The following is a 26,259-nucleotide window of genomic DNA, read 5'->3' as shown; positions in this document are numbered from 1 at the left end:
TCTTTGGGTTGGCTGAGATTTTGCTGCCTTTAGATGAACGGCTCAATAACCCTCCTGCTCATATTCAGGAATTGACTGCCTGGGTTGTAAAGAGAAAAAAATATCCCAAACCCCAATAACTAGAAATACTTTTTGAAAGTCCAAAAGATTAACAGAACTAAGATGTTACTATAAAAAAAAAAAAAAAAAAAAAAAAAAAAAAAAAAAAAAAAAAAAAAAAAAAAAAAAAAAAAAAAAAAAAAAAAAAAAAAAAAAAAAAAAAAAAAAAAAAAAAAAAAAAAAAAAAAAAAGACACAACCAAAACAAAACCAAAAAGACCCCACATAAAACCACCCCAAACAAGAAAAATATGCTCTTGGAGAAAATAAAGTTTTCACTCTAAGGAATTGAAGGAAATGGCCTAGAAATACGCAAATGCCTTTAAAAAGTGGCATTTCAACACTCACATAAACCTCACCATCCTTATCAGGACTTGGACACATGCTGGGGGAGTGATCCTGCCCAGAGCTGCTCCCAAAAACAGGACCTCCACATTGATAATGTTTCTCAAAGCTCACCTAATCCCATGCCTGCAACAGCCTGCATCCACTGTATATGTGGATATTTATGGGCTTATGCATATTTAATGGACAGAAATTGATAACACTACTTGTGTGCTTAAGTGGCTGTATGCACTTTTTCCTTCCCTGTGGCAAAGTCAATACCTTAAACAAAACACTGAAAGAAAAATTATGCTTTGAGTAACATGCACAGACTGTAACAAAAATGATGTGGACTCCAGTCAATATTGTAATAAAAACAACCCAACAAGCAACAGCAGGCATCGAATTAAATGTGTCGTGTATGTATCATTAATAAAAGATTTTGCTTTGCTGGTTCAGTGCTTTGTCATGATTTCAGATTTAAGTCCGCTAGAGCCTTTTAATTAGGCTTATAAAAGGTCTGTAATATGATTAACACATGTGATAGTATAACTAAGGAAAGATTTCTATGCCACAAAATCTAGTACTAGTTGTCCTTCCAAAGTCAAACACCTGTACTCAGCTGAAGCTGCTGAAATAGCTCTGGAGCTATTTCCAGACATGCCATCTAAACAGAGCCCAGTGTCATTACAGGACTCTGATGAGAGCCCAGTGAGCAGAGCTAGCTTGAGAAGTATGGTTCAGCAGCTCAGTATTAAATACAGAGCTGCATTATACCCTGGGACACTGATTCCATTACAATCAGACACTTACCAGCAATTTCATGATAGCTCTTTGCCTTCAGATATTTCAGCTTAGCCAGTTTGGTCAGGAATTTGTTTTTCATCATATGCAAAAATTTCCTCAAGCTGACTTTTTTTAGCCAGTCTTCAGAATTCAGGAAACATTTAAATTATACTCACATGGCTTCAATTTCTGCACTGATATTCTAGGAATACTATGATTGCTCTAATTAATTTAAATAGATGTTTAACTTGGAATAGAGTGGAAAAAAATTTAAAAGCAGTTCCAAAACTGCATCTGAACAAGTCCTCCCTGCCAATTGTTGTCACTTATAACCACGTCTTCTATTTTTAGGATATGTCTTATTTACTGCCAAACAGCAAGTCCACCTGAAAGAGCCCTAATTCAGCACAGTACAGAAATGACACATACAGAGCAGCAAATCTCCATTCCAAACTTTAAAAAAAAAAAAAAAAAAAAAAAAAAAAAAAAAAAAAAAAAAAAAAAAAAAAAAAAAAAAAAAAAAAAAAAAAAAAAAAAAAAAAAAAAAAAAAAAAAAAAAAAAAAAAAAAAAAAAAAAAAAAAAAAAAAAAAAAAAAAAAAAAAAAAAAAAAAAAAAAAAAAAAAAAAAAGAGAGAGAGAGAAAGAAAAGAAGAGAAAAACCAGAGAAAAATAACAAAGTTTTATTGTTGATAATCGTGAGCTGCCTAAGAAATCCTGCACCTGGTATGGTTTATCCAGCTGAAATAACAAATTATGGCAAGTACTTTGACAAACCAGAGTGTCCCTTCCAGTCCCATGGCTTCCATCATTTTGCAACACCTATTCACTCGCTGGATAAACTGCCGTGTTCATCCTTGCAAAACAAAATTATGAAAATAAACCAGGGGCGTTCTAATTTACTAGAACATAAAAACCTGACTAAATCTAATAGTCTGATATATTAAGTTAGGGTTTTGTTTTGGTTTTAAATTGAAATATGAATGAAAAACGCAGAGAGAATATCCTGTTTTGCAGGTCGATGTATTTTCTGAGCGGTCCAGCTTGAAAAAAGTGTACAGGGAGTGCAGCAGGCATCTCAGGTTTTGGCCACTCCTGGCTAACACAGTCACTTTGCCAGTCAGTACAAGTTTTGATATGATTCTTACTGAAAATGGACACCCGCCCACTTGGAGCTCACTCCAAGCCCTGTTGGCTTCCATGCTGACTCACAAATCCTCACGCCAGACGGGATCAGCCAGCCTGATCTCTTCCTCTGCAACTTGTGCCAAAAGTAGGCATGATGCAAACCTTTCATCCTTTTGTATACAAGGCTAAAGGCTTTTCTCTTCAGGTATCCTGAATTCAGGTATCCTAATGCTCTATTTGAGCTCTTTTGGCTGCAGCATTAATCTAAGAAGGTGAAGCGACTCACAGCAGTGGTAGCTTGAGTGTCACCTCCCAGCCTGATTCTCCTGCTAGGACTGGAGGCTCTTGCAAAAACACATTTCACATGAGCCCGTCCCTCCAAAAACAAAGGAAAAGGAGACAAGGATGCAAATAACCTGCATTTTATTCCCATCACCTACAGAAAGAGGCAGATTAATCACTAACAGACTTAAAGCTAAAAATTTTCAGTGAGGAAAACCAAATGAACTCTGTAAACCTCCAAAGCATGCGGGATTTCCCCCTAGCCCCATTACAGCATTATTTTGACTGGGAATTCCTGGCCTGTGTGATCTCCCCTCTCCTTGGCATCTCTCCAGCTCCTGAGATGTGACCTGTTACATGAAGAAGCCATTGAGTGAGGCAGCAACTGGCCCAGACTCCCACAGCACTTCTACTGCTTTGGTAAATGTATTTGGGCTCCCCAAAGGTGGACAGGGCAGCGGGAATGAATTTACAGATTTGAAGGAGGAAAAGGCAGCACCTCCCAGGCTCCCTGTCCCAAAGGGAAAAGGGACACTGCCCATCGAGCCCTGCAAGCAGACACGTGACAGTGTGGAAGCAGGTGAGGAAACATCTCTGAGGAAATGACAAGCAGGAAACAAAAAGAGTGCAGGGGAACAAAAGTATTAATCTAAAGCCTCATGAGCTGCTTTAAAACCACACCAAACCACACGGTTCAAGTTTGATATATATATATACACCACAGAAAAGCTCTGTATCTCCTTTTTTAGACAGGACACGAGTACTTGTGCTCCATGGTTTGCTATCCCTGGGCCCAGCACTGTTCTGCCCCCTAGAAAGCAGAGCCTTGGCATGGCAGCCTATAAAACGGTCTTCTAACAGCCTCTACAAGGCCAAACATAGCCATTTCTTTGTTCTTAAACCTAAAAATAATTACCCTGAGATAAGAACAGACCCGGTCAAGGTGCTGTCCCAAGATGGCGGCCGCTGCTGCCCTCAGCTGTGCCAGGCAGTCCTAATGGAGAGCGCGGGAGAAACTGGGCCCAAAGTGACACCAAAACCAAAACGCTTATTTTCGGAGGTTCTTTTTCAGGTGATAAGCAAGAACTGTAAGAACGAGCTCTCGACAGCCCAATCCCTCAATTACAACTAATATTACCTGAGCATGAAGCTCCTCAAGTTCCCAGCAGCAAAGCCAGAATTATCCTATCAGCTGGGAGTAAATGGCAAGACTGTTCCACCTTAAATCACTCCTCGGTTCGAATCAAGCGAATCTGAGTGAAGCGGAGCAAAATAACAGAGAAAACTTCATCATTCTGCCGAGAACAACAGATCAATGAATGATTAGGGAAGCCAGTGTTTCTCATAAACACTACTAAGCCTTCTTAACATCCATCGGGAAGGCTGGGCTGTGGCAGAGGCACCAAGGAGAGCTATATTGTGGGTTTTATTTTAGCTGCAGAAACGTTATTTATCCAGTTGCTGAACATAACCTGGTAAAGCCCTTCCACCTCAGCTGACCGGATACATGTCCCTGGCATGGCGTCAGGGCAGTGGAAACCTGCCACAGAGGTCAGTTCACACTTTTGGGACCCCAGACAATTAATTATCTTTTAGGGTAATTTTCCCCTTTTCCATACAAGTTATGAACATTTTGATCTACTTCAAAATCACTTGAAAGCACCAATAAACACAAGTGCAGGAGATGAGGCTCACCCAAAGAACAAGTGTGTTTAATTCACAGACATTCAAAAAAATAGTATATATATTCAACAAATTCACATGAGGGACAAAGATGAAAGCCTTTGCTTTTTTTTTCATTGTTTTGCAGAGAGACAGAGGTGCTCTGGTGCCCAGGGGAAGTCAGGATGCCATGTCAGGGTTACAAAGAAAGCAGTTACTGGGAAAAGCTGGTGGGGGGACAGGAGTTTCCGCAAGGAAGGTTTTTTTCCTTTTTCCACCACAAGAAAGAAGACAGAAAGGGCAAAGAACTTTAAATACTCATAGGGAATAAGGCAAGTGGATGCTTTTCATCCCATCTGTTGCAAATACAGTCATTTCTATTTTCAGGGGATATCCATTTCATGAGGCAGCAGCATGGCTCCTAGCATGGCTCAGCTGCCAGCAGATAACAGACGTCTCCTGACTCCCATCCAAGGAGCTGGACTGACCCTCCATCATGAACTGTGGGCTTTGTCACATTACATTAAATCCTAACAAAGTCAGATTTTAGGTGATACAAAGGGAAAATATTTCCTAAGTGCATCACCCTTCTTTCCTCCCTAACAAAGGTTAACAGCAGCAAAGTCACAATTACAATAATAAATGTGAATAGTCATGATCGCGTCACCTCCTTCAGAAGCTTGACATCTCAAGTCGACTTCAACAGAGCGTTTCACATTTTGCCTTTTGATCAACTGAAACGTACACATTTATATCTGATGAGAACTGCCCAACATCCAATTGGTCAAAACTTTTTCCTGAGGAAACCAATTTTTTACTGTGAGGAAAAAACTCACAATACAGCAAAGTCAACACTTGCTTAACTTTAAGTTTTCAAGGCAATCATAATATTCACCTTCACAAAACTCAATCAGGTATGTCTGTGAGTGTGCTGGTAGCCACCAATTAATTTTCATTATTTGTTCATACATTTTCACCCATGCAATGCAATACACCTGTCACTGTCATAATTAAAAAATTAATGTTTACTGAATAACTACAAAGTGGCTTCTAAACAGCTATAGCACTTGCAATTCTAACTCTAAGGGAAACACTAATATCCAAAATGTAGAAATAGCAAGCCTATTGCAATTTATGGAACTCAATTAGCTGTTCCATGCATTGCTCATTCAGGGTCATGAATTTTGAATGACACAATAAACTGAGATTTTCAAAGGAGTTCAGTAGACTTATTTATGGGATTCAGGCACATGGCCGTTGCCAGTTTCCCCCAAATCCCCATCCATAACCATGAGAAATACGTAGTACATCCTGACATTTCTTGTGTCTCAGAGAACACTGCATTTAGAGACATCAAAGCTAACACAGCACGCACGTATGGAATTCTGTTCCACAACAAGCTCCTCTCTTGTCTCCTTCCGTGCTGTGCATCCTTTAATTACGTCAACACTTGTGAAATTGTGATGTTAAGCCCTCCTGAGCATCAGTGGTTTTTCAGGTATTCTGTACAAGCTTCAATAAAAATCCCTCAAGTTTGAGCACACTGATCAATATCAGAACACAGCTTGTAGAAAACCTTTTTTCTAGTTGCCTGATCCAGAAGCAGTGCATCCTAACCGAACTGCCTTGGCACCTGCAGAGAATTTATCGTCCAAAACACTACAGTGGTGGGTTATATTCAAATGGGTTACCACGAAAAGAATTTCTGGTAGTCTTTCAGTTTGCTTTAAGATGTTTCAAAGCAAAGGAAGGGCTTGGACGTGATTTTGTCAAGGGCTGTACCTGAGGAGCCTTGCACTGCTGCAGAATCAAAATGTGATTCAGTTATTTAAGACAGTTGGTAGGAACTTTAACTCATACTCTTGCCCTCACAGACTTCTAACCTTCTTTGGTAATATGCTTACAAAACATTAATAACATCCTGAGCAGCAGACTAGTTGTTTAAGCATAGCATTGCCTCAACTCTGAAGCACCAGTCAGTTATATGCGTCTTTTGCTAAGGTGGTGGCAATTTGTAAATTAAGATCTTGCTACATAATTTATAGAACCCATCTTGAGAGTTGTTGAACTAAAGCTTTGTCTTCTGAATGGGTGGACTTTACATTTTGTTATTCCAAGAGTGGGAATTTGCATACATTAGAATAGGAGGATTAGCTGTGCAGCTATTTATTTATGATGTATGAATCACACTGTTGCAAATGTGAGGTAAGTTAGGTTGTGTCTAAGCTAATACACATTACAGCAGGGTCTAGGGAGGGCTTGAAGGCAAAGCAAATGCCAGTCTAGAAACCGTAAAACTGCAGATCAATGCCCAAATCTGGCATTTGGAAAGGAAGGTGCTGGACAAAAACACAGGGAGCCTTTGAAATGCATATCTCGACTCACGTTCTAAAGTATTGCTGGGAAGACAATGTGGGTCTTGAAAAACAAAATGGTAATAAACCAAATAATAAAATAATGTGGGAATGTGAAAATTAAATAGAAAAATAGGTAAATAACAGGACCAAAAAAACCCAATCTTTTTGCTTTCAAATTTTGAAATATAGTTCCTAAAGATGTACCCAAGTGTTCTTCCTGCTGACTGACTTCGACCTAAGCTCAAGTGTCAGCTTGCCCCACGTGTCTATGCCTACTTTTCCATTAAAAATATCATCTGAACTGAGAAACTGAGCAGGCTTACACCAGTATCTGAGTGTCTTCCCAATATTTTCAGTCTAAAACATAATTCTTCTGTTTGGGTATCTGCTTAGAAGTGTTTGCTTAAACTTTCAGGTGCCCAGCCTGGCTGAGTGCACACAATAAATCCAGAACTGTTTACGCTGAGCAAAAGTATGACCTAGACAAAGTCTGCACTCTATAACAACTCCATCTTCACAGCCAACATCTCTCTGTCCTGACAAAAGCTATGGACAAGTACATGTTTAGCAAGTCAATAAGAATTTTGACATTACACTGTAATACCTGATTGGTCTTCAACATATTTGCAGAGTAGTTTCCAGGAGAGTTTATTGTTATCATCTCCCAAGGGAAAACTTAGTTGCAAATTAGATCAGAAAGAGTAAAATGAGGGCATTATTCTGTTACAAAATGTTTTACCATTTGGGCTGTTTAGTAGTAGCTACACTTTGCAGACACTCAAAGCATATCAGCTTATAGCTTGCCCAGTTACAGAATTTCCAGCGGGAGAGATTGATGCCTTTTACTTTCTCTGCTTTTGGGAGCTTCAATCAAGTAAATCATAGTTTCTTTCCAGGCAACATAAAATTGCACAAACTGCTACTTCATAAACCAAATAATATCAACACTCTGGAAGGATTTTAGAAAAGCAATAACCATGTGAAAAGACATCCCCTTTTACCAATTTCCCTCAGACAGCCATGGCCCATGAGTAGCTGAGAGCCCACTCAAGGATCTCGGGATGCTTTCACCAAGAAAGGCCAAGCAAGGGCTGTCTCGTCAAACTGATGCCTGAATCTGCTTATGGGACATCTGCATCCAATATCAGCTTTGACATTTCTTTTTTATAGTTAAGACAGGAGAGTCCTTGAAGCAGAGGTGCTCTCCTAACAACGCACAGAGCCAGAACCTGAACTGCTACCTTCACTGCACAATGCTTCACAGTCATATTTACACAAAGAAAAGAGGTGGAAGAGGCAGACTGATGCTCAGCCTCTCACAGCTCAGAAGCACTTCCAGTTTCTCCAGCTTGCACGCCGTGTGAGAGAGGACAAGTGGAACAAGGGGAACAAAATACAGAGGAAACAAAAAGGAGAGGTGAAGAAGGATGTCTTTCCCACGGTGATTATGAAAGATCAAGCATCTGCTCAGAAGTCAAATGGAAGAGTACACATGAAACATGCAGTGCAGGCTGTAACAGTGTCCAGAATTACATAGCATGGTAAGCAAACTGCCTGTAAAGATTCTAGGAATGTTTTGTGGTCATTTAACAGAAGAAGGAAGTTTTATTTGTTCATTTGATGCATGATGAGTAACAGGCTTTGCATATCAGACATCGTGATTGCTTTTTCCCTAGTACACAGCCAGGTTAGTTGGTAGGAATTATGGGAAAACTTATAGTCAGATAAATTAAATGTGTTTATTAAAAATTTCTTTGCCATCTACTATGGAAGCAATGGGAGCTTGGTTGGCATAATTCCCATTCCTCAGTGCAATGCAGAATGAATTAAACATCCCAAAGATCTGGTACAGAGGTGGAGCAGAACAACAGGACTTTTCTATTTTTCTATTCAAAGTGCAGGTGAAGATATCAGGCCACCCCTGAAAGCAAAAGGCTGTTTCTATTTCTGGACACAGGAACTGACTACACATAGTGAAAATGTGTTAACCTTGCCAAATTGCAGCTCAACATTCTCAGTCTGCATTTTTGCAAGAAGCAAATAGCTGGCTATCCAACTCTGAAAGAGCAGTTTGCTTAATTTTGGAGAGTTTCTCTTTCCTTTCCCAAGGAAATACTTTCCTAAAAAACAGACTTCCAGTTTGTTTCATATGAGCAACAATCACTCTTTAATGAGCATTTTCAAAGCATTTCCTGGGAAGAACTAATTTTATGAGCACTCTAGGACATTTCTGCACACAGAAGTTAGTGAATATTGCTGTTGTTAACTCTCTGGTTTCACTGAGGAGGAGAATCTTCATCCAAATATTGGATTTTAGCAACTCTTATTTTTAGCTGAGCATATATAAATACAACATCTGAGCTCAACATCACACCTACCTTCTGAAACTATTTCAGCCTTTGTAACTCTAATCTCTTAAAGAATAGAAACCTTGGAGAGAGTTATTAATCGCTGGCTTTTGATTAGGTTTATTTCTATTAAGATAAAACATTAAAAGGCTTTTTGTTGTTTTAAAAGTTGTGGTTTTGATTTACTTATCTAGAAGCTGGAGAATAACTCTGTTACTCGGGGTTTAATAGATAGTTAAAGTCTCCATCAAGGAGAGATCCATAATTTATAAGATGTGAGCAATTAGTAAATGCATCTGATTTTCAAATTCAGAGGTATGCTTTAGGAAAGACACGTAAACTCCAGATTTTAATATTATGCAGAATGCTACCAATTAGGAAAACAACCTTTCATCTGCAGTGACTGAACTAACCCTAAAATAAGATTTTCCTCTGAATTAATTCCACTGCTTTTCTTCAACAGGGCATGTTAAAAACTCCTCCCACTCATTGCATTTTCTGTGTGGTTTCTGAACCGCGCAGGCCACACAATCTTACAGGAGATGAGAGCTTTTTTAGTCATGTCCAGAATGAACAGAAACATTAAATAAACCATTGTTCCTACATGCAAATATTGCACCAGCGAACAAATGGTGGTTTTCTCAAGGTGCACAAACATCTTTGAATTATAGGTGGATTTATGGAGGGAGGTGTTGGAAAAATTGTACAGAGAATTATTTCTCTCTTTTCCAGGAACAAAATCATAAAATATGGTTTGCTTTTGACACAAAATTCTAAAAAGGGTAAGAATTAAGGTTTTAGGACAAATGGTAATTTTGTGACAGGAAATGATAGTGTACAGGGTAAGAGATCAGAGAGAAAAGAGGAAAAGGTTGTGACCAGGAGCAGGGAAGGACAGAATGCATCTCTCCTAACACAAGGCAGATCCTGGCAGCCATCATTCTGGCATTATCTAATTTCTGACTGCCTGAGTTTGCAACTTTACTGCTTTATTTTTATATAATTTTGTTCTTTTTTTAGGGGAGGCATGGCAGGAAAAGTGTAATAGTCTGTACAAGATATAATTTCTTTCAGTACCCATCACCAGCAAATGATTGGACAAGTCATCTTTTGCCAATGGCTTAATTAGAGGAAACTTCTATATTTAATAATGTTCCTTAATGTACTGAGCCCCACACAATAGCTTATCGAAGAAAAAAAAGCAGAGTGATTATTTTCATAGCTAAGGAGGGAAGAAAGGTTCAGTCATTAAAGTCATCACAGAAACAATGTTATTAACTATACAGGAATAATCTCAAAGGAGTTCTGAGCTGATTGACAGCGATAAAATAATGCAGGAAGCTAAAAAAAGGGCCTCTCTCCTCACCTGTTTTTATTAATACCCTTATTACCTTTCCCTGAAAGACAGCTTTTCAAGAGCTATTACTGTGCTTAATATTAAATAAAATTAAGCATGACAGATTGTCAATTATGTCTTCTGAACCCCTAAACAGAGAGAAGGTGATCATCAGTGCTAAGATGTGCCTTTCACCTGGAGCAGACCAGTGGCCAGACCCCCAATATTCAGGGATATAAAAAAACAAAAAGGTTGCTCAAGAGAGGAAGAAAAGGGAGCGCTCAAGGACACAACTGCTTCAGAAGGCCAGCAATGGTATTTCATAGATATTAATTACTTTACAGTCTGTAAACCCTACAGAAAGTGCCAGCTGCTGTGAGCCAGGACCCTCAAAGGTCAGATTATCATGAAATCATTACAGGAGAGGCTGCTTTTACTTAGCATATAATTGCTAAACCGAAGCACACTCCACAGAACCAATAGGAAAATGAATTATTTAAGTACTCTTTTTTTAATAAATAGTATTACCATTTTAATTGCACCAGTATTAATTTAACTCTAAAAAGTGCCTGAGGATTTTGCAGAATTAAGTTTTGCCACTCTGGAGTTTTCAGAAATTTCAGAACTTCTGAATGACACACATGTGTGAGTATAGCTACATCTAGCTTTTTCAAATATTTACAAATACACGTATATGCTTTTAAAAGGTGTCATATGCATGTGTGTTTGTACTCCTCCAGAATTTCTTGTCTATGGGTGTGCATATAGCTATATGTAGCTTTTATCATATTTACAAATACACGCATATGCTTTAAAAAAAAGAGTTTGTATTCTTGCAGAACTTCTTGTCTTTGGATATTTTGGGTACCCAAAAATGCAATCCTTCGGTAATTTTCTCACTGCATGCTACAGTGAGACAAGGGGAAAATTCTGGCTCAAATGACAGGTATTTCTCAGCTGAATTAAAACCAGTTCTCATTCTCCCAGCACCCAGCCTGACTTGAAGGCTGAACTGGCAGATATAGCATCAAGTTGAAGCTGCAGGTATTTCTGGTTCCAAAGGACTTTTCTTTTTAGCCAGTACTCTTTTACGTGTACCAAACAGTGCTTTTGAGAGCCCACTGGGAAAAAAGAAGACAGCAGGTCAAGGGGTGTTTTACTCCTGGAGATGGAGCACACAGTCTGTATACTCAGCATCAGGTTCCCCCTATCCACATGTTTCCTAAAGTACTACATACATTTCCAGATATTGCAGCCAAACAGCTACTCTTTCCATACTGATCCACAACCTGTTCACCCAAAAATTCTTCTCCTCCCTCTTTTCTCACCTGGCACTAAGCAGAAGAGACACCTGAACTTCGAACAGCTCATTATTCCCAGTTGCTCTGAATTTCAGTTCCTTTCTTGCACTGTCCCACAGGTTAAGGGGTCTGTTTGCCCTTCTTTCTGATCCAGTCTTCCCAATATGAGAATTCCCTATCAAATGCACTAAACACACCTTCCAGGCCTCAGAAACATCTTACTGAATGAATAAATCAATTCATTTTCATTAATACAGTAATTTCATTTATTGAATAAACTTGTTTTGTCAACAATACATTGGATAGTATAAGTCCTGACTCTTTGACACCAACAAACATCATTTCACAGGCTTTGAACCATGTCCTTAATTGGGCAGGGCATGTTCCCCCCCCCAAAAAAAAAAAATCACTTGGCCATACAACAACCCTGCATAGGGATTTACAGGATGTCTCAAAACCAGCCTTTTCTGCCCTTAAGCCCATGAGATGCAACAGAATTATAAGTGCCGAGCACACCAAACATCAGCATTTGGAATGGCACCTGGGCTTGTCTGCCCACTTGGAATATTGTGTGCGTGTGAGCTGGCACACATTGCACACACATTGTGCTCTGGAAGTCCCACAGGCCAACGGCAGAAGTGGCTTGTGTTTAGATCTGTGAGTCACAGATGCAGGAGGATATTTACAGTATTTTTCCTAATGGGTTTCCACGGATGACTAACCTTTCAGCTGAATTCTTTAGCATCCTACTTTCCCCATGCCTGTTACAGTACTTTTCTATCCCTACTTGACCCTGCCAGCCCATGAATATTTGATACTAAATTAAAGCATTACAAACCAAGAGATAAATTCTATCCAGGGTGCAGCCCTTGCAGAGCTTAATTACATTTGGTGGTGTGAATGTTAAAGACCTGACACTGCAACAGCTTTGGGCTTTGGCTTCTGTTGAACCAGAGCTTGAGAAAGAAGGGAACTGTCACCTGCTCAAAAAGCCAAGGGGTTTTATTTTACTTGGCATTTAAGTGCGTGCCAGCACTGTCCTTTAGTTCAAACTGCTCTCAGGTACTGACAACAACTAATTAGACCATTTGAGCTTTTGTTTTGTACGTTAAAACAAGCCAAGCTCAGCTCTTTTCTCTCCCCTTTAGAGACTCTATTCTCCTTTCACCAGCTCAGTAGTTCATCCCTCTGCTTCGATGGTCCCCAAGAGAGGATTTAGCAAATTTTCCTTTGCCTTCATAACACTGCTAGTTTTCTTCCCCTCTCCTGTGCATTTAGGCTGCCAGCTTTCCAGAAAAAGGAAAGGTCTGTGTCATACAGTGCCCTTTGTCATGGGTTTGCTCTGCGCCAATTTTCTCTTACCGTCCCCCACCACAATTGCTATAAGCTGAGAGAAGGTTTATGCAGATAAAGGAGATCTGATCTGGGGAGAATAATATTAGGATTTATAACTAGCAAGATAAAAGCTAAAGAACTATATATACAACAATTCTAACTAGGCAAAGGTGCTAGGTATTTACAGAAGTACCCCTCCCCTCTTGTATCGGTTCAGGAGGAGAAGCAGTCTCTTTTCCATTTCCGGAGCTACAGGTCTTTTAAATAATTTTGCAGCACTCAAAAGTTTCTCTCCTATTGTATTTAGGATGACAGCTCCGATTCGTCGCAGTTGGAACTGTCTTTGTCTCTCTCTCTCTCTTCTATGTCGACCTCAGGGCTACCCCTTCCAGGGCTAAGACCGGAGTTTGGGGGTTACCCAGGCCCAGTGGGGTCTTCCATGGACTGCAAGGGGACACTCGTCTTACCATGGTCTTCCCACTGTTACAGGGGATAACGGCTTTTGAGTCCACCCCTGTTTCTTGTGGGTTCCCTCCTCACAAGAGACAGTCCTTGATGGACCTCTCTAGCGCGAGTCCAACCTTTGGGCAACAGTTCTTCCATTCCCTGCTGTCCCTCAGGGTCACAAATTCAGCTGCACCAGCCTGGATCCCTCCCTGGGATCACAAGATCCTACCTGGGCAGACTGGCTCCAGCGTAGGTCTCTGGCCTGCCCCGCCTGGACCAGACTTGGCCCGGGGTGGGGGGCGCTCGCCCAGGCCCAACAGGGCCGGCTGCTACTCTGGCTCTTCCATTTCCTTCTGTGCCACAACCCTTCTCTTCCATTTTCTTAAATATGTAATTGGCAGAGGCGTTACTAAAACTTTTGATTGGCTTTGCTCTGGAAATTCACCTGGAAAAACTATTTTCAGCCCCACAGGGGGCTGGTTGGTAAACCCACGACACCTTACACTGTGCAATGGAATTCTTAACTGAAATGAGCTGAAAAGTCAAGAGTAAAACACAAATTATCAGTAGTTACAGAGAAACAGCCATGATCCTTGCAAGCCAATGCTAAGAGTTCAGTGAAAAGAGCTGTAAAGCTGCTGTTCTGTGTAAGCATTTCTTTGAAATCACTCATTCAAACAGAGACAATGGTAATGTCTGCACAACCTGCACTACACATCACAGCAATTCTGCCATTTCCAGTGAAGATTCATTGGCCTACCCATTTTTTTTTTTTCTTTCCAGCAATTCACTTTTGGCTCACATTAAGCCCAAAGACTGAAATTAATCCGTGTCACCAGCAGCTAAATATCAGAAGGCACTCTCCTGTCTATACAGATCATCACAGCTGTGGCACTCTAATGCTTTCCTTTACCAGAATATTGACCAGAACGGTACCAATGGCTACATGGGACTCCAATAACACAAATGACTGCAAATCACAGCAACCTTCAGGGAACAAAAAACTGACCCTCTGGGTTTATTTCATTATCTTCATGGTATGTCATGGAACTCAAAGTATTCCCCCACTCTTATCTTTGCCAGCAAGCCATCCTTTTCAGCACTGCAGGGCACCTGAGGAATGGGACCAGTTAGGGCAGATGAAGGGATTGCACATGTGTGCCTATGTGTGCCCACAGAGGGCAGGGCTACTTGCACAGCTGCTCACAGCAGGTATTTTCCTTTCTAGGAAAGTTAGGCTGGGATTAATTTCAACTGTACCAACAACACTGAATGTCTATTGCAATATTAGCAATTATGTGACAAGCCAAGTAGAAGGAAATATTTTTCTTTCAGAGAAGGGAACATGCTCAGGACCGATCTGGAGAGCTCCTGAAGGGCAGCATTAAGATCAGGAACTCCCTTTAATGTCCCCAGCAGCTTTGCTGTGCTTATCACAGCAGTAGGCATCTCCCCCTCAATGATGCCCATCTTTCTCAGCAGAAGCTTGGCCTTGGTCCAGGCAGGAGGACAAGGAACCACGTCAAGGCCAGCTACAGCCTGGAGACTTCAGCTGAGGCTGTCACTGAGGAGTCTGAAAACTAAACATTACCCACAGCACAGCACATTGCTTTGGGGGGGGCATAACTAAACAGGCTCCTGGAGCAGTTCAGGATGGATGATGAAATTCTGCTACGGGTCAAGGCCTTAATAAATTAACAGAGCCACAAGCTCTTCCTCGAAGGCTTGTTCAGAGCCTGACTACAGCATACCCAGCTCTGGAAATTACCACACAGCATTCAGTTCTCTAAATATCCTAATCACTAAGCATCAGGCGACAGTAGTTAGATGATTGGCATTCTAAATTGCTCTCTGCTCCTTGGCTCCCTGTGCTTACCATATTCGGTGTGTTCATGAATTTTTGGAGACAAACTACATAATTTGGCAACTGCAGAGGAGGTTTAGCAAGCGTGAACACACACTCTGGAAAGACAGTGTTAACACCAGTCGTCATCTTTTACAGCTGTTGACTGCCTTTCTTCTGCCCTGCTTTTCCAAGCTTTAGCAGGAAACTCTCCAGCAGTTGCTGAAGGGCTGATCATACACAGGGCAGACAAATACTCTTCCTGCTCTTCATGTTCTGATTGAACTTTTCTCCTTGAACCACAGCACTTGGCTAATCAGCATCATTTACATTTCCAGATATATATATATAACATTTGCTATTTCTGAGGCATAGCTAAGAAAGCAACTTTTCATCAAAACTACTTATGTACACAAGAAAACTCAGCACAAGGAAGACAGGGCGGAACAAGGAAGGAGGGAAAGAGCGCTGCCTTCTAGGTGGGCAAAAAACGCTGACATGACAAATCTTCCCCCTTTAATCAACTTAGTTTTCCTTCTTGAATGCTCATGATGACAAACTACCTGAACTGGAGTGGCCTGGGAGCTGATACACCTCAGTGTCTGCTGCAGTAAATTATTGCCTGGCTTTCCTGCTGGAGAGAGAGAGAGGTGATAGTGTTCCATAAGAAAGGATAAATGGTAATATCCACCATTTTTTCCCCCTCTGCAGCCAAGCTGCTTGTACAGAGCGCTTAGATTAGGGAGTCAGTACTACTAAAATAAAATGGCTCTCTCCCTTTCTTTATTTTCTCCCTAAGGTGAACAATGGCTATAAAAAAGCCATATATTTCCTAATAAATACTAAGCTGTGCTACAATCAGATAACTGAGTTTATGCTAAGTTCTAAAATGCTTTTTTTTGGAAACAAATAGTCATTCATATATCAATAAACACTGTGCACTTTATCATCATCCCGCTGGGTTTTCAGCTGGCAGAAGAGCTGTTTATTTTATGTATCTCCAATTGCTGATTTCTCAGTATCCCGCTGCTGCTATCCCCACCCTCCCCTCATCTCAGAGGTGCATGTGTGTTGCTACTGACACAGCTCTGATTCTTTGTACTTTTCTTCTCTATCATTAACCAGGTAAGAAGCTTCTGCTCAGCACGCCGTGGATGCAGGCTGGGGACGAAGTACGTGAGACTATGAACAGCTCCTGGAGTCCTGGATACTGATATAACTAGTGGGGACTCCACGACATGGTTCCACTTTGGCAGCTCCGGATTTAATTACACACTCCAGAAGGACTCAGGCTTTTGCATACGCACGAAATGCAGCGCACAGCCTTTTACCAGAGGTTTGTAGCTACAGCAAGATGCCAAACACGGTTCAGGGAGTGGGGCACTAGGAAAGAAGGAGGTCATGCTCATGCAATATCGAAAGTAGCAAATGAGAGCCAGGGGGTGAGATCCCTCCAGTCTCCACTGCTGCACTGAAGTCAGCTCAAGAAATAGGATGCCCGGGAAATGCTGATTAAAAGCAGCACATCACTTCTCTTTCTCAAAAAAACCCTGATGCTTACTGAGAGTGAGCTGAGAATCTGCTTGTTTTTGTAGTGCAGGTGATCAGCAGGGGGAAGGTGCTGGAAAACCCGCTTTGATCCTCTGCTGTGTCCATGGTGAGCATCCCTTGAAGTCGGCAGCTACCCTGGCAACCCCCAGATGAGACAGTGTCCAGCACACCTCTCACTTCACACCACACACAAGCTGTGACAACCCCCTTCCCACCACCTTCAACTCTCCCAAATCTCAGCAAGGCAGCTCCCAGCAAACCCAGAAGAGGATTCTATCAGCTTCCTTTCAGGGACCACTCAATCCCCTTAATGGAGGAGAGAGGTTGCTGCTCACTGACACAAGCCAGCTGCTTTCCACCAGCCCTCTTGAGGCACTGGTGCCAGGTAGGTGCTGTGACAGAGCTCCTGCCATCCATGGTTCCTGCACAGGAAATAATTCCCTGAGCAGCCAACACATCAAGCAGCTCTCATCCCCAATCCTGATCAAACACAGCTGAAAGGGGTGTGTTTGACACTGTCTGGCACTGTCACAGCTCCTGCACAGCCAGGTAACCACAGGCATTTATTGGATTTTTTTCCACTTGGCTACATACTATTAGAACAGCACAAAGTGCTGTTGCTTCCATCATTTATCATAATCATATTTCTTTTCCCTGAAAAGGCTCAGGTCCTAGGCATTTCAACTATTGCTAGTTCCATAGCATTGGCCTTTCCCCCTCCTCCTGAATCCTGTCTGTGAGTGAACATTAGCTCACAAGCTGCAGTTCAACACTGACTCTAACACAGCCCTGCAAGCTTGAATCTTGGGATCAGGGCTGCCCATGCCTGGGTTTGCAAGGTACACCCAACACCCTGCAGTCTGGTAGTAGCCAGGAACATGAAATTACTAAACAGCACTCATCATTTACTTGCTAGGCAGGTACGAAATCACAAGGAGCCTCCACACAAAGCAGCACCGCAGCAAGTGTTGTCAGTCAACTCCTCAGGGTTTTCAGATTCAGGCAACTCTTAGGTAAGCTTGCAGGTTCCCCATTTCAGTAGATATTATGGTTGTTTACTAGGTACTATAACACAACACAAAAATCCTACCCCTCTCTGGTGTTTACTGCATTTAAACCAAAGATATTTATGCTTTCCTGCTTATGTTACTCCCCTCATCTGCCACAACTAGCCTCTCCCCTGAGGGGCACAAGGACAGATAAGGAGACCTCTACCTGCCTCAAGTTTGCTTGAAACCAGAAAATGAGAGCTGAAAAGGAAGGCAACTCAGTAACAGAAATCTGCCTATAAAAATGGACAGAGTAAGGGAGACAGAACTAAAGAAACAGTGAGTTTATTCACCCATTTACCTTCTCCCACCTCGTATTCAAGCCAGAAGCCAACTGGAACTAGCTGACTCAAGATCATTCAAGATTCTGATCACCAGCTTGGAGTGAATTTTAAGCATTGGAGACACCACACTAATGATGTAGGAACCATTAAATCAAATCTCCTTGGACAATGAGGAAGAGAAATCCTGGAAAACTACCCAAACCAGGTGCAGATGAACCGAGTCAGGACTTTGAACAATCAACAATGCTCATCATGATGAGATTACATGATGGAGATCATCCAATTCTTTCTCCAAAGGTTTCAGACAGCAGAAGGCTGGAGAAATAAGGCAGAACAAGGAGGAGGAAGACTCCAAAGGCAGCAGACCCCGTGCCTTAAACAGCGTGTCCCCAGTCCTTCAGTTAAGGCCCTGGGCCCAGGGGGGAAAGATAAAACCATTGCAGCTGAAGATGGCACAACACAATAACCCAGCATTTTCCAAGAGCCAAAGGCAGAGACAGAGAAGGCACCGGCTCTGGAACCAAAATATCAATGCAATGACAAAACGATCACTTCCAGTCTATGTCTGGCACTTCCATTCCTCAAACACTAAACTCAGATACTTTTAAAAAGCAATGACCATAAAAAATGTCAGCGTGATTGACTGACCAGAAAACCATAAATAAAAGAGCCCTAAATTGCATCATTTGGGTAAATATGTATTTATACAGTTTGGAAAGAAAAGCCTTGTTATTCAACTGTTGGACAGCAGCAGCAACACAGGAGCTGTTCTGGTTTATAATGCAAATCATGTAATTTGGGACATGCATTATGGGCATTAAAAATGCAAAGTAAGATCCATGTGAAATGCTGTTAATTTGCAGTAGCCACTTTTCAAAGTATAATTTCTCAGACATTTACATATTTTTTCAGTAAAAAAAATAAATTAAACACTATTTAGAACATTTGCCATATCTCGTTTCTTGGATCAAGATACTTTTGAGCTACAGAAACAGAAAAATGGCAATAGAAACTGGTAAATTACTGATTTCCTTCCTTTTTTTTAATCAAATATAAATTAAATATAGGATTCTCATATTTCTAATAGGCCAAACATTTTCAATTACAAACAGTTTGATCTCAATTGAATTATATTATCATCTTCGCCAATTCCCGACCCCTGGAAGAGAATTTATGCTGAGAAAGAGAGGCACAAATTATCCAACAGCAAGAAACTCCAATCTGAAGCAGAGCTGTGCTCTGTGGGTCAGTCCCACAGAAGCTGGGCCTTAAGCAGGGATCAAGGGTGAAAAAGGACCAGTTTTGACCTCCATAATAGGAAGGCTCAGCTGGCCCAAGCAGGAGCCTCCCAGTTGCTCCAAACCTTTCCTGTAATTCTGCATGTGGCAGCTCCCTTCCTCCCGCTCCAAGCACCCCACTGAAGGATCTTCCAAGAGGAGGTGTCCAGGAGGTGCACACCTTCATGACATCTCGTAGCTGCACATTTTTCCTATAGTTACCTCAAGAACCTGTGAGAGGCTTCCCATGCCAGGGACTGCCCTGACAGCTGTGTCTCCTAGATAGAGAGCTGTCTTCTCCCTTCCTCCTGAACTGGCAGATTTAATCTCTGATTTGCAGATCCTTAAAAATATCACAGAGTCCAGAGGATTACTCTGTGCCTTTTCTTGCAATGCCATATTTCCCAGGCTACTCTCCCTGCTCTCAGGAGTGAGCCTGAAGTTGGGGCGTGCTCTCCAGGCAAAGCATCCTGCTGTCACTGCAAGACAAGGGGTACCAGAGAAAAAGAAGGACAGGTAAGTGAACATAGAGTATCTTCCCCCCTGGAGAAGTGAACATAGTGTATCTTCCCCCCACTACCTCCAGGCAACGTGGTATTTGAGGGAATGTAAGCCTAAACTGCCACAAAATGCAAAACCTACTAATATATACAGTTAGAAACCACGATTTTATATTCAAGTGCTTTTGTTTTGTTTCAGTTTTCCAGGAATTGCTCCCAGCTGCCCACTTAAATAAGCTGGCACTCAGGCCCAGGCTGCTCTCAGTAGGGAGCATTCTTCTTCCTTCACAGGAACTAAAGGTCTGTTGACACCCAGGTTTCCCCTGCAGTCACAAGCAGCCAGAGGCTGAGAGTTCTCCTATGTGTGGTACTAATTCCCAGAGAGGAGCTAGAGCAAAGAAACAGGATCTTTGGGTACCACTTGGGTCCGAGCCCTAAGCCCAGCTCTGCTGCAGCAGCGTCCGTGTATAACCCACGGCTAGACATTCTGGCATGTGCTCCAATTGCTCCTTTCTAATCCAAACCCCATCATACACACTGGGGAGCAGGCAAATCCACAGGCTCCAACAGTGTTTGGATCAGGCCCAGTAATACTTGGTAGCACTCCTGGAGGTTATCACACTGCAAGTATTATTTAAACCTGGCTACTGTGTTATTTTCCCAGCAGCAAGTCAAAACAATAACCCTTGAAGTGGTGAAGTCAAGCCACAGTCTTTGTCAGATTAACCCTCCTAGAGGCCCTCTAAAATCAATTGCAAATGTTGGCTCTGAAGGATCAGGAAGATAGAAGTTCTACCCACTCCCCTAACTTTCATTTCAAGTTGCAAAACCAATCCACAGTCCCATTACAAATCAGATCTGAAAAATGCTGCTTGATTATTTTTTAAAGAGCTCAAACTAGGTCACCAAAAATAGAGTCTCTAATGGGCTAAATGCGGAAAATGACTGCTCAAAATTAACAAGTTCCTGGGCTCCAGGACTACACAAAAGCTTTTTGAGTAGATTGCTTGCAACTACACAAACTGTATCCTCTGCCACACATGGCAAAAACCCAGCCTGCCAGATGCTAAGCGATCATTTGTGCAAAGTGTAAAGTAGTTTTCAAAAAACCATAAAGGGATTTTTATTCTTAGAAAATATCTCTCCAGCTTCTTTTCCCTTCATTAGGAAGTGCTTTATAAATGCGGTTCCCCAGACTGGCCAGCTGAGCCACCTCAAAGCACAGCCTTTCAGCTCCTGTTGCTGCTCCCAAGCACGTGGTAGGAAAGAGCACTTGGCCCCCGGACTAAAAGACCCATCGTAAGCTTTCCATAAAAATACCCCTTCACAGGCAACAATAGGAAATAGATACAGAGCATTTTTGCTGGGTAGCTCTGATTAAAGATCAAATTAAGCCCCCATTAAATGGTCAGAAGCCCTATCAGGCAGCCTTCTGAACTGCCACGTGAGAATCAGAACGCAGGGGAGTATCTGCTGTAATGTCAAAACCAGGATGCCATCACCAGACATGTCCTCCAGCCAGTGACCATGGTCCACTACGTAGGGGCTGTGGCATCAGAACTCACAGCTTTTCCATAATTTCCAGCAAGGCACATGCAAAGCCCAGGATCTCGGGGATTATAGGAAATGTGCTGGTGTTTCTCAGAGCCACCATTTATCACACACGTACCAAAAGCAGCAGCTAAATCCTAGACAAAGAGCAGGTCCAAAGAGTACCTACCGTGGGCACCACACATTGTCATACCCCCTCTCCCAAATCCAAGGAATAGCCAGCACATCTCCTCAACTCCCTGCAGCATTGCCTGTGGCCTCATGCTTAAACTCAGCATTATTTTGAAGGGGGATAAAGCACCTGTAGCTCTCCTGGATTGCTTCTCTCAAACCTAATTAGACTTAATACAGAAAACTATGACAAGGACTCTCAAAGTCATACTGTGAAAAGCTCTGATAATACAGAAAACAAAAAAAATTATGCCCCCCAATTGCTTTCTCCAAAGAATCTTCCTTTTCTGAACAAACATTTTCAAGGATAAAAAGAAGTTCTGCCGGATTTAAAGAAACAGAGAAAACATTCTCTTGGGAAGTACACACAGGCCCTGGTAGTAAACAGTTCTGCTCACGTTTTGGACATGAGTCACCATCTGCACAAAGATCATGAAAAATCCATCAAAGACAAGGACAGTCTTTTTTTCAGAGGATGTTTCTTCAGATGTACATTTTTGAGACACTGAAGCGAGAAAATGCCTGAAAGGCAGGAAGCTGAAGTGGTTCTCCATAGCCCCACCTTCACCAAATGGTTAGTCAAAACATTTAATCTCTGACCATTTCCTCTCTGTAACACGAGGATTTCGCTTAACACCCAAGACCCTTGGATAAGTACATGCCAAGCAGGATCTCCTCTGCAGCAGCCCACTGTCCCCTGCATCAGGAATGTGACTTGGAGATTTTCAAGGCTGTGTTTACTCAAGAGCACTAACAGGGAGGATTTGGTGTGCTCTGCATTTTATTTTTGCTGTACATGTCTACTGGACTGCATCTCTCACAGAAACGTCACTTTCCAGCAGACAGACTGACCTTTGAAAAAAGTGAAGCATTGAAAAAAAATTAAAAAAATTAAAATCCATAACTGAAGCCCCGCCATATGTTAGAGAGAACTCACTCCATCTCTTCAGATTGCCCACCCACACAGCACCTTACTGCACTCATCCTCTTACATCACACTACACAACATGATGGAACAACACATCAATAACAACATGGTGTGAAGTGTAACACAAAATTAGAAAGCTCTACACATACCTTCCCTTGAAAAGTTGCTTTGGTTTCTTTTTTTTTTTTTTTTTTTCTCCTCTGGAAAGTGCATATCTCAGGATACCAAGACACGGAGATGTTTCCCACTTCTGGGTCAGTGACATAAAAACAACCTGTGTAAGCAAGGATTACAGTGTGCTGCTCTCTGATCTCAGCTCAAGGGGTGGCAACGAAGTGACTGAGTGTGGTGACACCCAAGGGTGAGTCCAAACTAACCTTATTAACAGCCTTTGGCCCATCTCAGAATGGGCAAAAAAGAAGGCGCACATCGTCATCCTGTGCCTGCTGCTTGCTGTGCAACAGCCCTGCTGGACATGAGGAGAATTGCGGTGCAGCAGCTGCTGCTGGTCCAGGCTTTTCCACCTGGCAGTGGAAAAGGGACAGGGATGTAATGTAGGCAGGTGGGATTTACTTCAGTCTTTTTATAAGATCTGTGGAATTAGAAAGGCACTAAAAATAACGCAGTTGTGGTATTGGTTTTAAGGCCCATCACTAAAATTCATGCCAGTTAGCTCGCACCGCAATCTTATTTTTAAGAGCTCAATAGAAATACTGTGTTATTAAAATTATACGGGTATGTTTTACTCTGGTATGTTCACACATTTTTCCTTCAATCTCTCCAGCACAGTCAGCTGCCTGGCGCTGCACGGCGCGTAGGAGTCCGGACAGGCTTTCCCCACAGTAAACATGAGTGTGGCTTTCCAGCGTGGGCAGCCTGCTGCAGAGGTCTGCACAAATTCACCAAGGGCTCCTGTGATACAGTTCCACCAAAAATGTCTGTGGGATTGACATAGTTTAGACTGTAGGCACCAGTGCCATTTCAGCATACTCGTGTGTATGTGAGCACTGTTTAGCTGGCATTCAATTCCTGTGTGGTCGTGGGAGTTTGTACAGGGGGAGATTAATTTTACAGGACCGCAGCCTGAAGTCTTCTCAGGCAAATCGCCCCCTGATTTCACAAGAAAAACGGTCAGATTTTTAAGATTTTTACTCAAAGTTCTGTACGCTGATACCTTTTAATGTAGACTGTGACAGCCTTGTTGTCACAACATAGAACTTAAGCTTCATAGCAACAAGAGCTCATGCATGTGTTACAGCAAGTCTGTGGGAAGGTGGATGGAGTTGATCCAGTAAGGACTCGAATCCCTGTTCATTAAGGAGATTCCTTTGTCAGAATAGACACTAAATCGCCCCAATCTCAGCTCCTTCCCTTCTCTCCATCTTCCAAACATCATTTCCCTTCTCTTAAGCAAAAGGACCCTGAACATCTCCCGTTTAATGGCTTTGCTCAAAACTTGTGAGTTAAAATCTCGGTGCAGATCTGCACAGACAAGAGTGGAACCACAGATTCTCAAGTCAAGCTTCAGCAAAATTCCTGATTCATACCCTGATTTTACATACTGACAGTTACACGCAGCATTACTGTGCTCAGCCAACCAGCCTGTTGTAACCAGGTTACGGGCACAGCTTTAGAGAGGAAGATGGACTTGAGTTTAGACAGCTCAAGTATGCAACTCACCTGGTAATTCCCATGTGGGTGTTAAACTGGTCATAACTAAATTTTACACATATCTAGAATCAGGAATTATGAACCAAAGTGCTCCTAAATAGCCCATAAATATGTAATGGTATCAGAACTGCTTATGAGATGCAGAACATGCTCAATTACAGCAATGACTCTGTCAACTAGGGAAAAATGAGCACATCTTCTTTTGCCCCTAAGCAGTGGATCACGAATCCTCTAGAAAGAGCCTGAGCTGTAGCAGGCATGCAGATGGCTTTAGGAGAGGGTGGAGGGCAAGAGAAGGATGGGGACAGCCAGAGCAGGGTCAGGAATAACCAAAGCCTTCCAGTCATTTTATTATTTCATGCTCTGAAACAAGCTATTTCTAGCACTAAATACTTGAAAAATGCAAGTTTTTACCATATGACAACAGCGCCAAATACTCACTGAACACTCATGAGCCCTTCCCTTAGAGCCGTGCAGCAAAGCTGCACTTTCAAGTCTCAAAAGAGAGACATAAGGAGGGTGTAAGTCCTTTCATTAGCTATTTTCCTTGCAGAAATAATCATCAATAGCTGCACAGTGAGTTTGGAACTTGGGCAAACCATGCTCTCTCCATAAAAGAGTAAATAAATTGGGTTTTCCATCAATGCCTTGCTTTTGCCTGACAAAAAGTAGCTTTTCACTATTCAAATTGCTTCATTCATTAGTCAGTGAAGCCCCAAACATTAAATTCTGCTCATGAGATTGAAAAATTTAGGCCAGATTAAAAAAAAAAAAAAAAAAAAAAAAAAAAAAAAAAAAAAAAAAAAAAGAAGTAAGAACGAAAATGTGTTTTCTTGTGGCTGTAATAGGCACACACACTGCAGCACTCTTGCACTTCCCCACAAAAATCACCCATTCTCTGGAAGCCCATATCCATTTCTCCTGGTTGCCATCATTAATTAGTCAGCAAATCATTCCATAATAAAACACCATCATCCAAAACACCTGCATGGTTTTGCCACGCACCAGACATTCACGTCCTTTTCTAGACAGCAGTACAACATCTTCCTTTCTAATGCAAACTTCTACCCACCCACATACCCCACATAATGACTCAAAAGCAAAGGCAGCGGATTAATTATGCCTCTGATGTTCTCCAGGTTTTGTTCTCCCCTTTATCCAACTGTGAAAGATTGGCATTCCTAAATTCACAGAAGCCTTTCAGCGGACGGCTGTGGCTGTCGATCCCATGCACGGCAGAAACTCTAGGAATGACAACAGAGCAGAGTTGGCTTATGACACCACGAGAGCTGGCCTGGAATTTTTACATACCATCTCTCCAACCACATTTCTACACAGATAATTCCAGAAAAGTGAGTTTTCTTCATTTACTTTCTCAACCTTAGAAACCTGTTTACTCCCAGATTAGGACCAAAGCTACTGAGAGAGCAGAATATAAAGACAGTATGTTTTTATTCAAGGGATAATGAAGTATTCAAGAGCAATTTCCTTTCAAGCATCACTTTAAGGACAATAACCTAAAAGCTGGAACACACAGTAATTTTTTTTTTTAATTAAGGTGAAAATCATCTCAGAAATATGTAGATAGCTACAAAAAAACCCATAGCTTCTACTGTTCTTTTCAACTTCATTAACGACCACCAAAAGCTTTCTCCTCCTCCACAAAGAAGCTCCAGCTTTCATGTTTTTGCCACAGGCTCTTATTTATTAATAAAAATAACAGCTAATTCAATCTCAGTGCTGAACTGTTTGGGGTTTCATTTCTTATTAGAGACTAACTTCGGAGTTTTGCCATAATTTTGCTGTGTCTACAGTTTAGCTGATTTTTATCGACTCCTTTAATTAAAATGATTTGCAGTACAATACTAATTGATTTTGTGATACAATAATTAATAGTAATTAGTTAATTTTTGAGTAATTACCATATGTAATTTTTCCTCCCGCTGTCATTCTGTGCCTCTCAGAAGCCATGCCCTTAGGGCAGAAGAGGTAAAACAGCAATGTTTCTTCATCAAGATGTCCACAGAGAATGC

At 41.7% G+C, this 26,259-nt stretch overlaps 1 protein-coding gene across 2 annotated transcripts in view; it reads right to left on the bottom strand.

Moving 5' to 3' along the window:
- ERBB4 (erb-b2 receptor tyrosine kinase 4) overlaps window positions 1–26,259 on the bottom strand; it is a 369,309-nt gene that overhangs the window by 286,134 nt on the left and 56,916 nt on the right. The gene's annotated exons all lie outside the window — the stretch shown is intronic.

The sequence above is a fragment of the Empidonax traillii genome, unplaced genomic scaffold (genome assembly GCF_003031625.1).
Source record: "Empidonax traillii isolate 1590-97213 ecotype Southwest subspecies unplaced genomic scaffold, ASM303162v1 scaffold424:size506307, whole genome shotgun sequence".
NCBI lineage: Eukaryota > Metazoa > Chordata > Aves > Passeriformes > Tyrannidae > Empidonax > Empidonax traillii.
The sequence above is the reverse complement of the archived record's forward strand: the minus strand, read 5'-3'. Positions and strand labels throughout refer to the sequence as shown.